Raw genomic sequence first — 17,354 nt, 5'->3', positions numbered from 1 at the left:
AAATAAAGCCACAAAATCATTATAAAGTGCTTCTCTCCCTTCTTATTATCATATTATAGGAGACAGATGTTCTGAGGCACTTGTACAGATTAAGGGGAACCCCATTTATTTAAACATCATGTGTGCATACCTTACAAATTTATTAGATTATCTACAGTTAAAAGTTGATATTAGGTGATCACAGCAAATACAAACCAGGTAAACATTTTCATAGTATCCTCTATTCATTTTAATGCTGATAAAAAGAGTCCTGACAGATACACAGCATCTATTTCTAACTTAAAGGTAAATTCATGACTCTTTGAAATAGGTAAATATTATAGAATTTCTATAATACTTGTAGTTTTATAGTTATATGTGATTTAAATACTCATAGATATAAAATATTTATCTCTCAGTGGTGTGGTCTCTTCCTTCTACTAAGAAAATGTCTGATTTGATCCATTTGGAGTTAATTCTAGTGCAAGGTGACAAAGAAGGATCCAACTTTAGTTTTCTGCAGGTGCTTAACCAGTTCTGCCAGCACAACTTGTTGAAGAGGCTGTCTTTCTTCCAGTCTATTTTTTTGGCTCCCTTGTCAAAGATTAGGTGGCTATAAGTCTGTGGTTTAATATCTGGTCCTCAGTTCTATTCCATTGGTCTTCAGGCCAGTTCTTATGCCAGTACCAAGCTGTTTTGATAATTATAGCTCTGTAGTAGAGTCTAAAGTTTGGTATTGAAATTCCTCCTGTGCTGTTCTTTCTGCTAAGAAGTGTTTTTGCTATACGGGGTCTTTTATTATTCCATATGAAATTTTGGATTGCCTCTTCTATTTCTTTAAAGAATGCCATTGGGATGTTGACGGGTATTGCGTTGAATTTGTAGATAGCCCTTGGCAAGATTGTCATTTTCACAGTGTTGATTCTTCCAATACAGGAGCATGGGAGGGTTTTCCATTTCCTCAGTCCTGCTTTAATTTCCTTTTTTAGTGTTTTAAAGTTTTCATCAAAAAGGTCCTTTACATTATTAGTTAAGCTAATTCCTAGGTACTTTATTTTCTTTGAGGCTATTGCGAAAGGAGTTGCTTTCCTGATTATTGCCTTGTTCCTCTCACTGTTGGTGTAGAGGAAGGCAGTTGATTTTTGAGGGATAATTTTATAGCCAGCTACCCTTCCAAAGTTTTGAATCAGCTCAAGGAGCTTGGGAGTAGAGTCTATAGGATTCTTTAAATACAGAAGCTGACACACTGAAAACTTTAAAAGAAGGAATAGGAGGTACACTAGGCCTCCTTGGCACAGGTCGAAACTTTCTTAATAAGGACCAAGAATCACAGCAAATAAGAGAAAGGCTGGATAAGTGGGACTGCATTAAACTGCAGAGCTTTTGTATGGCAAAGGACATAGCTAGTAAATTAATTAGGAAGCCTACAGAGTGGGAGAAGATCTTCACCAACCAAACAACGGACAAAGGCCTCATATCTAAAATATATCAACAGCTCAAAAAATTGAATCACTCCAAAACTGATCCCCAAAATAACAAGCATCCCATTAAAAAATGGGCCAAAGACTTAAAGAGAGTCTTCTCTGAAGAAGAAACAAAAATGGCCTATAGACACATGAAGAAATGCTCAACATCTCTGGTCATAAAAGAAATGCAAATCAAAACAACTCTAAGATTCCACCTCACTCCAGTTAGAATGGCCAGGATCAGGAAAACGAATAACAACAGATGCTGGAGGGGATGTGGCCAGGAGGGATCACTACTACACTGTTGGTGGGAGTGCAAACTCGTTCAACCACTATGGAAAGCAATATGGCAGTGCCTCAAAAGGCTAAACGTAGAGCTCCCCTATGACCCAGCAATTCCACTACTTGGCATTTACCCAACCATCCAGAAACTAGGGCATACTAAATCCACTAGCACAACAATGTTCATTGCAGCATTATTCACTATAGCAAAAATATGGAACCAACCTAGAGGTCCCTCAGTTGATGAGTGGATCAACAAGTTCTGGTATTTGTACACGATGGAATTCTATGCTGCTGTCAGAAAAAACGACATCGCCCCATTTGATAGGAAATGGAAAGTCTTAGAAAAAATCATATTAAGTGAAGTAAGCCAGACTCAAAGGTACTTAGGCTCAATGGTTCCCCTCATTTGTCACAATCAGTAGAAACCTTGAGCTCTACTAGCAGAGATCTGCAATAGAGCAAAACCCTGATACATAAGGCCATATAGTATGAAGCTAATTGAGAAGACCTCCAGGATATTGAAACAAAAGCCATACAATGAATGATTGTTGTCCTTAATGTACTATGTTATCTCTCAGCTCTTTTGCTGTCCCTTGGTTATCTCATATTGTTACAGTATCTCACTTTGTTACCTGATATATTGGATATATTTGTATTTGGTTATTTGAAATTGGACAGGGAAGGGGGGAAAACAAGATGAGTGGTGGGGATGGAGGGGAGGGTAATGGGGACCAAGACATGTGAAAGTGTATCAATGTATGTGAATTAATGCACCTTCTATCTGGCAAATATCATGTAACCCTTTTATTAATTACAATAAATAAATAAATAAATAAAAGAAAATGATTTATTCAAAATAAACATCACATTTTGTACTCTAATAAATTATGCTATTTTTCTATGTGACAGTATGATAAAATAATCTTTCTGACGTCAAATATAGTCATTTTATCATAAAATGAAAGTCATCGTAGTTCTCTGTTATCCACCCTCCTTTCAATCCACCTATCTATCTATTATCTATCACATATATCTTTCTTTCGTATTTTTACAATTTAAATTTTATTGTAAAAGTGATGTAAGACAGTAACTACATTTCTTTTTAAGCAGTGTTATCCTTCCCTCATTTTCTCCCACTGTTTCCCCTCTGGACCCATCTCCCTCCAGGCAGGAGAGTTTCTTTTCAACAGTGCTTGGTGAGTATCACTGCAGAGTTGGCTCACCCTTTGTCCCGCCATTTCAGTGTGCTTTCCCTTCCTTCCTCAAATCAGATAAGCTTGTAAATGAGATAAAGCATACAGAAATCAAAAACAGGACCACTTCCTCAAAAATAACAAAAAGCAAAAATACATATATCTATTCCTATCTTTCTATCAATCTGTCTGCCATCTCTCTATCAATTCATTGATCCATTTAAAAGCACATTAAAATTCATGTACTATAAGTAATGTAATGATATCTTCTATTTAGTCCATTGAGATAAAATTAATGAACTTCTCAGTTCTTCAGAATTTAAGACCTGATATCCCATCTACGTCAAAAATAAACAGAATCTCATTTACATTTAAAATGAACTTAGCCGGATGCTGGTGGTTCACACCTGTAATCCTAGCTACTCTGGAGTCTGAGCTCTGAGGGTTCCAGTTCAAAGCCAGTCCAGGTTAAGAAAGTTGGTGAGATTTTTATCGCCAATTAAACACCAGAAAACTGGAAGTGGTGTGGTGGTTCAAAGCAATAGATAGTAATCAAGCCCTAAAGTCAAACCCCACAACCACCACCACCAACATCAACAAAATTAACTCAGAAAGTTAATGAGAAACCCTGGTTTGTAAACTAAATGAAAAATAAAAACCAAAACAAACAAAAAAGCAAACCCCAATAACCAAGGAGCAGCAACTCTTTCCTCTCATTGCATTGGAGAGGATGAGAAATATTTTCCCTTGTATGACAAAGATAAACTGTACCATCTATCCACACATCACACAATTCACATCCAATTAATTTCAACACCGGGAATGCAAAATCATCTTATTTTCACTTTATTTCTCTGGGCCCTTTTGATAGCATTTTTATCAGCTCTCCATTAATTCAGTGTGTTTAAATGAGAATACACATGAAATTCTCTGAGGGTAAACCATTATTCTCTTCAAGGCCTATTATCCTTACTTGAATTTGTCAAATATGGATCTCTAGCATAACATTTTCTTACTTTGCACAAACTCTCTGTTTTTCCTCCTTTGCTTAAACCTACCATTTGGTGACTTTGAGAGTTGAAACGGAACATCAGCTTAATCCTTACCCTAATTAACTAAAGCACTGGAGCCTTGGCCTCTCCTCTCTCTGAGGAGGCATAAATCAACTGCACTCAACATTGTCAACTTAAGAGGAAAAGAATCCAATCTGTGATTGCAGTGTGTTCTCACTTCACAGGGCCAAATATAACTTCTTAGATTTCAAGTTGCCCTGTGCTCACCCTTTTAAATCATATTCAGAGGGCATTTGGCACAGTTACTTTAGTCAGGTTTTACTAATATGATGTTTTCTTACATCCCAAGCAGTGAAGGCCTCTTCACAGTACTCCATTCCACATAAGGACATGTGAAGCATTCCATATTGCAGTTTAAATTGCATGCAATTAACGGAGAACACCGTGTACTACAAATTCTCCCCCAAGGATTTAAGAGATGCTGCTAAAGCAAAAGTGTATGTTTCCATTTCAAAAACAAAACAAACCACCACCACCAACAACCTTGCAAGTAAATTTCCTGTCATTCCCTCTTATCCTAAAATGGTCACCTATTCATAATTAGAATCCTCTATATTTTCATTGCAAGTAGAAAATAATGCAAGACTACATCCTCTTTATTCTATTTCTTTTAAGCAAGGAATTATTGCTATCTCAGAAAAATAACAGATGAAGCCAAAATTAGATTTGATGCATTATGGGGGCAGGAAACATCTGTAAGTGGCTTCTTATGTTACTGTACTGGCATGTTTGCTAGAAAAAATGATCATAAGGAAAGGTCTCTGAACAGCTTCCCAGAAGTAGGACAATATTATTATAAGACAATTTAAAGTAGAAAAGAAATCAACCCCAAACAAACTGTATATTAATGCCTACAATACAAAGATAGCATTAATTCCTACATCTGTGCGTTTTTTTATTTTAAAGACTATATATATATATATATTAGAACACATCATAATAAAATCGACAGGAACAGCTCAGACTCTAACTCTGATATAGAACTTTTCTGTCATGTACAAGGTCCTGGATTTGATTTCTAAATTGAAAAGAAAAAAAAAAAGAAGAAAGGAGTTAAAGAAAGAGTACATTAAAAAAATCTTTGTGAAAATGAAACTTGCATTGACAGGTCAAATGCTAAGAAGGTTCAGTTTCATGCTTTCATAGACAGGGTCTATTTCAAAACTTTTACTTTCTTCTCTGAAAGATTGCATTGACCTATTCAGGATAGGTCTTGAGAAATTGTATTACATTAATAAAAAAGGTGAGTAGCTTTTGTCCTCTTTGGAAGATAACAAACAACCATGCTTTAGCTATGTTCCATTTCCTCTTATAGCTATCATTTGAAGTAAGGGCAGGAATGTATGATCTGGGACAACTCAATAAAGTGGGTGAATGGAAAAGAAATCAATAAATATGGTGAGTTGTCGGATGGTATACAGTAAAGAACCAATAAGTCCAAAGTCTGTATTGTGACATGAAGGGAGAAAATGAATGGAGAGCAATACAATTAAATTTTAATGATTAATTTTGCCAGTCAAGTACACATATAATTTCTCCTTATTCCTAATTAGAATTCCTAATCAAATTGTTAGTAATTCATAGAGAGCCAGACAAATCTAGTTCTTTCTGTCTTGATAGTAAAGTTCCTTACTAATTAAGAAGAAACATCAAGTTAAAAAGGAATTATATTTGTCATAATCAGTAGACACCTTGAGCTCTCCTAGCAGAGATTTATAATAGAGCAAAATCTAGATACATAAGACCATATAGGATGACGCTAAATGCAAGGACCTTAGGATATAGAAACAAAGGCATATAATGAGTGATTGTTGTCCTTAATGTACTATGTTATCTCTCATCTCTTTTGTCTTCCCTTGGTTATCTCATATGGTTACAGTATTTCACCTTCTTATCTGATATATTATATATATGCTTATTTGGTTATTTGAAATTGGATAGGGAAGGGGGGAAAACAAGATGAGAAGTGGGGGTGGGGGAAGGGAAATGGGGACCAAGACATGAGAAAGGGTATCAAAGTTTGTGAAGTAATGCACCTTCTATCTGGTGAATATAATGTAACCCTTCTATTAATTACAATAAAAATATATGGAAAAGGAGTTAATGTTCTAAATGTAAGACAAAAGAGAGAAGCACAAATGAGATTTTAGAATATAGAAAAATGTGCCATATTATATATATATAAACAAAATGAAGAAATAGAAAATGGCTTTTAAAGACCATGGTTCTAAACTGGCTAAGAACTTCCAAGCAGTAGTCCTTTAATACAAGGACATATAATGTTCACATCCAGGTCTAGGCTGGTAGCAGCAACTAAATAGCAGAGACAGGTAAAGGCAAGTGTTTGTTTAGGGAACTCTGTATTACAGAGTCACAGGAATCAAGTTTTCCAACAAAGTGTGTCTTCTTTGACTATATGATCAATAGACAACTAAGACATTATCCAATTATTATTCTGCAGCTAATCCCTTTTACTATTATTTTAATTTTTAACTAATGCCATTGTGGTTGGCAAATGGTAACTACTCAGCATCTGTTCCATGGGGTAATTAACAGTATTATTTTGATTGTAACATGCTAAATACTGTTCTATTTCTTAATCTACAAAAGCTGCAAAATCTATAAAAAAAATTGACCATCTACAAGATGAGCATATCTAATCTAGAGGCTCATGTCACAGCATTGTTCTTGAATAAATACACAAGTAAAATTGAATAAACAATAAAACACAAAGACTTAACAATGTAACAAGTTTTTTTTTTCCTTTCTAAAAAAGGTGCAACAGCTTCAAAACAGATTATTTGTGAGGCTAATTTCAGCTCTGCATTTCAAATAATCATGAACTTCTCTATCCCATCTGGAAGGCAGGACTAAGTCCATATATTTCAACAAAGTATTATGGGGAAAATGCATATACAACTTGAAAACATGATGAGCAATTCACAGTGAATTAAAGCAATAAGAAGGAGGATATGATGGTGTATGAAATTACAGGTCAGTTAAGGTCTTATTCTATAGCTCCAGAAAACCTCTGACAGAGAGCAAAATATACTTGGCATCAGTTATGTACCTATAAAAGCTCAAAAAGTTGGTCCACTCAAGAGTACATATTACAGATCAGTTCAAGTAAAGTTATTGGTAACAATGGATATTGGCAGGACAAGAGGTATCTCCCTAAGTTATTTATAAACATGTATGCATTTAAAATTCTTAGAAAATTCTGTGCAAATGCCTATGAAAACTCAGGCTGGTTTTCAAAACAGAGTGTTAACTACAATAGGAATTATAAAATAAATCTTTGTATGAAACATAGACTGGAAGTGTTTCCTAAAGGTAGAGTGCTTGACTAGCACACATGAAACTCTGGGTTTGATTCCTTGGTACCACATACACAGAAAAAGAAGTGGTGTTGAAGATGGAAGTGAGTGCTCAGGCCCTCAGATAAAGCCCCAGGATTGGTAAAAAGAAAAAGCTAAAGAAAGAAAGGCATGCCTGTAATCCTAGCTACTTAGGAGGCTGAGATCTGAGGATCAAGGTTCAAAGCCAGCCAGGCACAAAAGAACCTGAGACTTTATCTCCAATTAACTTCTAGAAAATGGGTATTGGGGCTTGGCTCAAGGGTAGGATGGTTGCCTTGAGCTGAAGAGCTCAGAGATAGTGGCCCAGCCCCAGTGGTAGGGAGGTAGCCTTGAGCTGAAGAGCTCAAGGACAGCATCCAGTCTGAGTTCAAGCACCATGGCGAGAGAGAGAGAGAGAGAGAGAGAGAGAGAGAGAGAGAGAGAGAGAGAGAGAGAGAGAGAGAGAGAGAGAGAGAGAGAGAGAGAGAGAGAGAGAGAGAGAGCAGAGAGAGAGACAGAGAGAGAGACAGAGAGAGACAGAGAGAGAGAGACACAGAGAGAGAGACATACAGATAGACAGACAGAGACAGAGAGAGAGACAGAGAGACAGAGAGAGGGGGAAGAGAGGAGGAAAGAGAGACAGAGGAAGGGAAGGAGGGAGGAAGAAAATAGGGAAGGAGAGAGAGGAGGGAGAGGGGGAGAGAGGGGGGAGAGGGGAGAGAGAGACAGAGACAGAAACACAGAAGGGGGAGGGAGAGAGAGGAGGGAGAGAGAGAGAAAGGAAGGAAGGAAGAAAGGAAGGAAGGAAGGAAGGAAGGAAGGAAGGAAGGAAGGAAGGAAGGAAGGAAGGAAGGAAGGAAGGAAGGAAGGCAGGCAGGCAGACAGGCAGGCAGGCAGACTTAGGAACACAAATACATAGACTTATCCCATTAAATTTTATCTCCATTTGGATATGTGGACTGCTGTTCCTACCTATTCTTACAATAAGAATGACTTCATGCAGGTTGATCTAATCTACAGTCTCCCAGTTTTCTACCCAAAGATACTTGTTTGCTATGAGAACAGATCAAACTTACTGAAAGATGTCAAAATACCTCCCTTCCAATTTCCCCCCAGCACTCTCAGGTACTAGACATGAATATTAAAACATTTTCTCCTACAGAGCTGAAACACCAGTGTGGCACTCGAATGTTACAGTTTTGCTTCTGATTTAATGCAACACAACTTAACTGTCTCTAAGAAAGTTTGCCATCCTCAGGCACCATAACCCTGCCCTAATGTCTCAGATTTGAACTTCTCAGAAGTATCTGCTGTAACAGCTTCTCATCAGTCTATCCCAAGGAGGACCCATGAGACTCCACCCTCCACAGATTTCTAAAGACAGCTCAAAGGAATGCATTGACTCACTCTTTCACCTTGAGCAAACCATCATATGCCTGCAGAAATAATCCCAGGAGCTGGAAAACCCAGAAATATGCTCTAGGCTCTCACTGGGCTGTAACAGAAAGGAAGCTGAAGACACTCAGCTCATTACAGTAAAATGTCCTGGAAAGGTTTCTCAGGCTATTTTTAACATTTATCTGTGGCAAAGTGTTGCATAAACTAAGACTAATTTAGGGACCTTTGTGATGTGGGTTTCTTTCTTTCTTTCTTTCTTTTTAAAATAATTGCATGTAGAAAGGCTTGCACAGACAGGACTTCAAGGTGACTTTTTTGGAATCTCAAGATGTGCCTTTGCTGCCGCTGCTGACAAATAGATAATTAGAATCCCCTATCCTTAGAGATGTGAGAAATGGGCTGTGTTGGGCAAGACCAGGAAGCTTCTCATCGATAGGATTCACCGTGAGCACTGTTCAGATCATAGGAGCTCTCCACTGGTTAAATACCCTAAGAGGATAACACTGAGCTCATCTTAGCATTTTTTGTTAATGGTAAAGGACTAGAAACCTCTACCATTCCCTGTAATAAATATCCTTTTCTAATAAATACTTTTATCATGTGTAGGATTTCATAACTATTTAATTTCAAGTTTTTCCACATATATTCTGTAGTCTTAATAAAAGATAATTAAGAACATAATTATGCATGGTTACTTTCCCCATCTATCTCTAATACAAACAACTAAAGAACCATCTTTCTCTCTGTCTAGTGAGTATAATAAACTATATATTGGAATCCATGTTCTATTATTACTAATGGAATATACTATTTTATTTTAAATATAATTAAGAAATTTCTTTCATGCTGGCCTGATATGATATTTAAGAGAGAGAGAGAGAGAGAGAGAGAGAGAGAGAGAGAGAGAGAGAGAGAGAGAGAGAGAGAGAGAGAATGGTAGACTGGCTCTAGGAGCCTATGCTGGTTATTTGCATTATGTGGAATGTGGAGATTGTGAGGGCTGGGGATAAAGAAAAGTTAGCAAAAGTGCATCTGAATAAATCAGCTGGGTATGACAATGTATCTCTATAATCCCAATGGCACAGGAAGCCAAGCTAGAAGTGTCATGAACAGTCCATCCCCAGGTAAAAAAACCACAAAGCTCTATCTAGAAAATAGCCTAATGCTAAAAGGAGTGGGCATACAGATCAAATAGCAAAGCACCTGACTTCCATATGTGAGATCCTGAACCCCAACTGATTAAAGATGGCGGCAACTAGGGGAAAAAAATGACTGAAACTAAATACACTTCATAAAATTAAAATTCCTAAAGCAGTAGAGAATGTCAGAACAATCATAGACCCTCTTTCAGGTGGTTTATAGTGTTTTTAAGCTTTGGTAAAGTAATCCCATCATTTTAGTAGTAGAGGATTCAGGACAGTAACTACAAACTGCTCCTTAAGGTATTCCTCACAAAAAGCTTCTAAGTCCTTCCTTCTCAGTTTCCATTAGGAATATCTAGTATATGACACATTTAAACAACCAGATATCCAAGGTAGAAAAGAAGTTTCTCATTCTGCTGTGTTCAGGGTGCAGTGGCTTTTCAAGAACACCATACTATTTTCTATACTAAATGGAAAGTGATCAACAATTCTTTGCCAGAGAAACCTTAAACACGGCACAAGACATTGGTTCAGAAACATAAAAGCACTCGTAGAAAACCATGGTTGCCAATCCTCGTAACTCAAGAGATGAATGTAGAAGAACCTTGGATGGAAGCTAGTCCAAGCAAAAGTTAGCCAGTCCTTATCTCACAAAGACATCTAGGCATGGCAATGCATGTCTGTAATTTCAGTTATACTGAAGGTAGAAATAAGAGGATCTGTAATATGATGCTGCTAGTCAGGGCAAAAGGTTGAGACCCTCCCTGAAAAATGAACTAGAAGTAAAAGCATTGGGAAGATTACTCAAATAGCAGAGCACTTGACTAGCAAGCACAAGGCTGAAGTGAGTTCAGCTCTCTGTACATCATTCCCATCAATCAAAACAGTGGCCTCCTACTGGGCCAATTGCTAGGTCTGATTTTGCCTACATCCTTAAGGGGATTTTAACAATGCTTTTACATTCCTGACAACCAGATCTTAGAAATGAAACAAAAATAAAATGTGCTAAGTTACTTTTTCAGAAACCATTACAACTTCAGTGGCTACTACACTAAATTTCTCACATCTATATGCCATGAAACAGAGTTACAAGAGTTGATTTATTAACTTTTAACTTATAGAGTCATTAAGTTTGCATTGCACACTTTCTGATGACAGTTCTCCAACACTTGAAGCACCTCTGGTTCTCACGCTGCTAATTAAATACCAGTATTTTACAAAAAGCAACTGCTAATCTCGATCCAATTCAAAGTCAAAAACCCAATAATTTTAACTGAATCATTTTTTTAAATTCCAACAGTTTGTCATTATTAAGACTTCATCTTTTTTTTTGCCAGTCCTGGGCTTGAGCTCAGGGTCTGAGCACTGTCCTTGGACTTTCTCAAGGCTAGAGCTCTACCACTTGAGCCTCAGCACCACTTGCCGCTTTTTCTATATATGTGGTACCAAGGAATCGAACCTGGGTCTTCGTGCATGCTAGGCAAGCACTTTAACCAATAGGCTAAACCCCTGGCCCTAAGACTCCATCATTAACAGAATAGCCTATGACCCTGATTTTAAAATCTGTTATACAGACTAAGAAAGTATGTAATGGCATTCATATATAACACATTGGGAAGAATGCTGTGCAGTTGAAATTTCCAGGATATTGGTGGATAAATAAGTAAATAATAACAAACTAGAAGGATGATAGTGCATCATCCATGGAATTTTTGTAGATGTATACAAAGTTTTCTTGTATTTATGCTGATTGGTACAGAGGCTCTGAGCCTGGGTGCTATTCTTGAGCTCTTTCCTCATGCGAGTGCTCAGTTATATCACTCGAGCCATAACTCCACTTCTGGCTTCTTGTGGTTAAGTGGAGAGAGGAGTCTGTAAGACTTTTTCTCTCCAGAATGGCTTTAAATCACAATCCTCACATCTCAGCCTCCTAGGATTGCAGATGAGAGCCACTAGCACCAGGACCAAATAGAATATATAACTTTAATATTTTCATATAAAAGGTCTGTGGAAGGCCAAATGTCTTGATACACACTTCTACAGATTTTACGTTGTACTTAGAGCATGTAGAACTGTTAAACATCCATTGCTGTGGCAATACTTCCTATTGCTTACCTTGTAGCTTTACAGTTGCTATCATACAGAAAACTAACAAATAACAGCAGCCAAACCCACTCTTGAGAAATCACCAATCACTTCTCAAGTTATTCTCATGTAATCCATCTAGCAATTTACCCTTTTTCCTGTTCTTATTCTGTGTGTCTGCATGTGCTGATACAGATGTTGAACTTAGTGCTAAGATACTGTTGCTGATACCACTCGAGCTGCACCTTCACTTCTGGTGAATTGCGGTGTAAAAGTTTCATGGACTTATCTGCTACACAGCCTTTGAACTACAGTCTTTACAGCTCAGCCTTCTATGTAGCTAGGATTATGGACAAGTTCTGTTCCCTAGAACCCACCTTTTAATGGTGTGTGTGTGTGTGTGAGAAAGAGAGAGAGAGTGTGTGTGTGTGTGTGTGTGTGTGTGTGTGTGTGTGTGTGTGTGTGTGTGCGCGCGTGCCTGTCTTCTTGAGGCCTAAACTCAAGGCCTGGGCACTGTCCCTGAGATTTTGTACTCAAGGTTAATGCTCTACCAGACTTGATCCAAAGCTCCACTTTCCCCCAACTTTTCTCCCCCACCTTTTTTTGGTAGTTAGTCTGAAATAAGTCTCATGGATTTTCCTGCCTAGTTTGGCTTCCAAACACAACCTTCAGATCTCTGCCTCCTGAGAAGCTAAGATTACAAGCAAGATCCATAGGTAACCAGCTTCGTAATCTGCATTTAAGTTTTTAATACATTTTGGTAGTAAACTTTCACTCTCTTCCATCATTTTCTCTATGGTGGTTTTGATTTTCATTTTTTGGTCAGCTGTGGGGCTTGAACTCAGGGTCTGGGCATGGTCCCTGAGCTTTTTCACTCCAGAATAGTGCTCTACCACCCCAAGCCATATTGCCACATCTCTTCATAATGTTTTCTATATTTCTAGCTACATTTGTTCTTATCTGCCATGACTTCATAATAATTCCTTTTAGCTTGTGTGTATTGAATGTACTTAATTATTATCATGGTTTGTCCCTGCTGTGAGGTCATTGGGAATAAGGGAAACATAATGTTCTTTTTTTTTTTTAATGTTCTCCAGTCTCACAATTCTCTGTCAAAAAAGAAAAAAACCCACTAACCAAACACAGGCATTCAATAACAATATACTTAGGCTTGCTAGATAGTGATTTCAAAGTGTAAATCACAGCAAAAATGAGAGTTGCAAGGTGTTTGATGACTTGATTCCCTATACAAAAGCAATGAAAATTAGAATATTGTAAATGGAAATGTAGCAGTACATTTCATATAGTACGATATATCTCCAAAAAAGGAAAAATGACACCATATTATAATAAGAGACTATGCATATAAAATCATAGGACTTGACTTAGGGACCTGAACAAAGGGGGAAAGATGATGTTTCTGTCATTGGAAAGTTCACTTTATAAGATGGTGTTTCTTCACAACGAATTAACTTACAAACTCAAGTATATCCACTAAAAATGTTGCAGGATTTGTCAAAATAATTCTGATTCATGTTGAATAAAAATATAATGTAATATTTTGAATAGTATATTACACCAAAAAATCACAATATACTATAACTAAATACATAATACAATAGGAATGAAGAAAAAATATAGCCACTAATGCACCATTATAGCATTTCCCTGAAATACAAACATTTTCATTTAGATAATGACAACTTTTGAAATGCATATTAAAATGACTTTTAAATAACGGATTAGAATCATCAGCAATAAATGTATTTATTTTAAAGAAAATCAGAGGGGCTGGGTATCACATTTTAGACTTGTAATCATATCTCTCCTTATCAGGAGGTTGTTGATGGGTGGGTTGTTTTCAAAGCTATACCAGGCAAAAAAGTTAGTGGGACTCTCTAAAACAACAAGGTGGACATGGTGGGACATGCTTGTTACATTAGCTAATTAGGAGGTAGGGCAAGAAGGTAGGGCATGTTTTAGTTCAAGACTAAAGCAAGAACAGTTGGGGGAATGGCCCAAGTGATAATAGCACTTACCTAAAGAAACATGTATGTTCAAACTCCAGTAAAATGGGTGTTTTTCTGGGTCTCCCTGCACTTCCTGGGTTGGAGAGGACCCCAGATCTATGGAGCCCCAGCTATAGCTACACAGCAATCCAGGCCCAAAGGTTGCATGGTTTCTCTCATTTCTAATAACTAGAATATGTCTATAATATTCTTAGCAGGAGATTACAATAGTCCAAACAGATAGGACTGTATATGATGCAAAACATCAACATGAACGCTAAGAATTGGAAACAATAGGTTCTTGTTATATCCTTTATGCAGTTATTTCTATTTTTTTTGTACCCTCTGACTTCTATATAAGTTTATCTGGTCTGTGAAAGGGAAGGAAAATCACAGAAACAGGAGGACAGGGATGAACTAATGCAACGATGATACTGACTACACACTATGTTGGAAATGAACTTTACGACTTGGGGGAGGAGAGGAGTAGGGAGGTTAAAGCCAGAGAAAGTGAGGGAGATGTTTACAGTGTTTAAAAAGAAATGCACTTAATATTTTACTTATTTAATTATAACCCCCATGTTCATCACCTTTACAGTAACATACAAAAAATACCCCGAACCAACAAAAATTAAAATTTTATTTCTTTCAGCAAATAAAAAATGATTAGAAAAAGAAGATTGAGGAAATAAATGTAAACCTAAATACCATTTAAAGAAAAGCATAGTATTTTCTGGAACTTCTGTGACACAACCAGAAAGCTATAAAAAGGAATTGCTTAACAAAAAAAATAATGTGAATGGTGACAATATATTACAAACTTAAGAAAAAGTAATATTGAAAGTAAAAACAGAAAATGGATGGAACCTACAAAATGTGAAAAAAACATGGAAGAGAAGAATTCCTTATTTTCTATTAGGATTTCTTTTGATCAAATGACAATCACACACAAATACAAACTGCATATGTAAATAAAGACTCTACAATTTCTTTTAATATATAGCGAATGACTTCTAAAAATCATTCTATGAGACTGAGTTGAAATTACTTATTTATTTAGTATAATGAAGGATTTGAGGGGAGGGATCAAACCCACTCCTGCCTAGATGACAGAGATTTACTTGAGAAAGACTTTGTAATACAATTTCTAATATTTATCAAGTATCTAGAGCTCTTTGAATCCCAAATTACATGTTTAATATAAAAGTCATCCCTATAGAACACATACATGTATGCCCCAGGACGCTTTTTCAAGTCACCACTAACCATGGCAAACTCCCTAGATTGTCGTGTAAAATGGCCAGAGGAAACAGTGTATTTCTGTTCAAGTTTTTCTTAAGAAAAATCATTTGTCTTGATGTGTAGAAGAAATATTTGGATCATTTCATACAAAATATCAAGAATGTTAACATGTGAGGAAGGTAAAGTATCCACAGGGCTAGAAAGCGGAAAACAAGATTTGACATCACATTTCCTAAATTACCTTCAACTTTCACTATTAGATTGTATCCGTATACTTTTTCATATTTAAAAGTAGCCAGTGCGACAGTGATACTCACTAGATTCTACATTGGAAATAAACTTTACAACATGGGAGAGATGGGGAAATGGGAGGGATCAGAGTGAAACAAGAGAGGGTGTAACAATTCCAAAGAGAGGGTATAACACAAACATTTCAAAGGGATGGTGGGAGGGAAATTGGGAGAAAAACATGGGAAGGGGTATCAAAGTTCAAGAAGTAAGGTATTCACTACTTGACAATTGTAACTGTAACCTTTTGTATGTACCACCCCGACAATAAAATACCAGTGTTAATAATAAAAAAGAAATGTACTCATTACCTATGCATGTAACTGTAACTCCTCTGCATATCACCTTTACAGCATTTTTTTAATTAGCCAGAAAAGACTGCTAGAACCTGGCTAACTAATTATACTGAAGCCATGCCACAGAAGTTTACACCTTAGCAAACTAACAATCAGTTGCCAACTCACACAATTAATTATGCAACAAGTATCTATTGGCACAGTGCTGAACCAAAGATTAAATCAGGCAGTGCTTGCAGGTCACCAATGTTATCTGAAACTTGAAGACGGGAGGTAAAACACTGAGGGGATATCCAAGGCTTGGAATCAGCCTGGACACTCATCAGTGCAGGAATGGATCAAAAAAACATCATCCATTAGAACAAATGTAGGAAAAAAGGAAAGTCAAGTGAAGTCAGAGAGACAAAGATGGCATGTTTTCTCTCATATGAGGAAACTAGAATTCATTTATAATTACATAAGTATATAGGTGGGATGGCATGCAGTAAAATTCCTTAGAAAGTAAAATCAAACCAGGAGACAGTTGGCTCATGACCGAAATCCTAGCTATTCAGTAGGTTGAAATCTGAGGATTGAAGTTCAAAGCCAGCCTCGGCAGGGAAAGTCTGTGAGACTCTTATCTCCAATTAAATACCAGAAAGCCAGAAATGGAGCTGTGACTCAAAATGGTGAGTATCCAGTTAACTTCTAGAAAATGGAAAGTGGGGCTTTGGCTCAAGGGGTAGGGCAGTAGCTTTGGCTTAAAGAGCTCAGGGACAACATGCAGGACCATAGGTCAAAAAAAATTCAACAAAATACACACAAGAAATCAGTACATGAAAAGGGCAGAGTGAGATAGGATGATGTCATGATGTAGAAAGGGCCTTCCATGACCTTTGCTGAACGTGAACTTCAGTTTTGCCTGGAGAGTTACACTCAACTGGTATTCTTCTGTCAGAAACTTTAGTTGGAAGTTGCCCTTCGAGGTGCCATTCTGTGAATAACTCGGATGGTATTTGCAACCTGATGGACCCAGTCCACATGAGGCACTGCTGTACAGCCCTCACCACATAGGAAGATGTGGCAGTAATGGCCCCTAGCTCTTCAGGAGCAATAATGAAGGGGAGAGCAAGAGGGGATTTTTCACAGAAAACCACCTGGAACTCCTTCTTTATCTCTGTGTGTGTGTGTGTGTGTGTGTGTGTGTGGTCCCCTCACTTCCTCCAAACTAATATCTGTAACGTGGTTCAAGACTTGGACTTTATTTATGTCAGAGTAATAATCAAATCTTCTGATATGAGCTCATTAATTCTGAACTCTGTGGGGAATCTTTTGTGTTATAACATATGGAAGAAAACTGACATTTGATTGACTACATAAACTGTAGAGGCAGTCTTGTCCCATGAATGAAACATTGCCAGGCACTAAGAAAAGTCATATGTGCCTAAGAGCACTGGTAGAGTCAATCAGGTTCTCACTATGATACTAGGAGAGATTATTATTAATTGTAATAACCACAGAAATCTTTCCTAAGCTGTGACTTTAAGATATCAATTATTTAATGTATACTTAGATATGAAA

General features: G+C 37.1%; 1 protein-coding gene across 1 annotated transcript in view; it reads right to left on the bottom strand.

The window, feature by feature from the left end:
- Positions 1-17,354, bottom strand: part of Trhde (thyrotropin releasing hormone degrading enzyme) — a 346,217-nt gene that overhangs the window by 54,808 nt on the left and 274,055 nt on the right. The gene's annotated exons all lie outside the window — the stretch shown is intronic.

Source organism: Megascapheus bottae, chromosome 2, assembly GCF_031878675.1.
Source record: "Megascapheus bottae isolate mThoBot1 chromosome 2, mThoBot2.hap1, whole genome shotgun sequence".
In the NCBI taxonomy this organism is placed as follows: Eukaryota; Metazoa; Chordata; class Mammalia; order Rodentia; family Geomyidae; genus Megascapheus; species Megascapheus bottae.
This window is presented reverse-complemented; position numbering and strand designations above follow the sequence as displayed.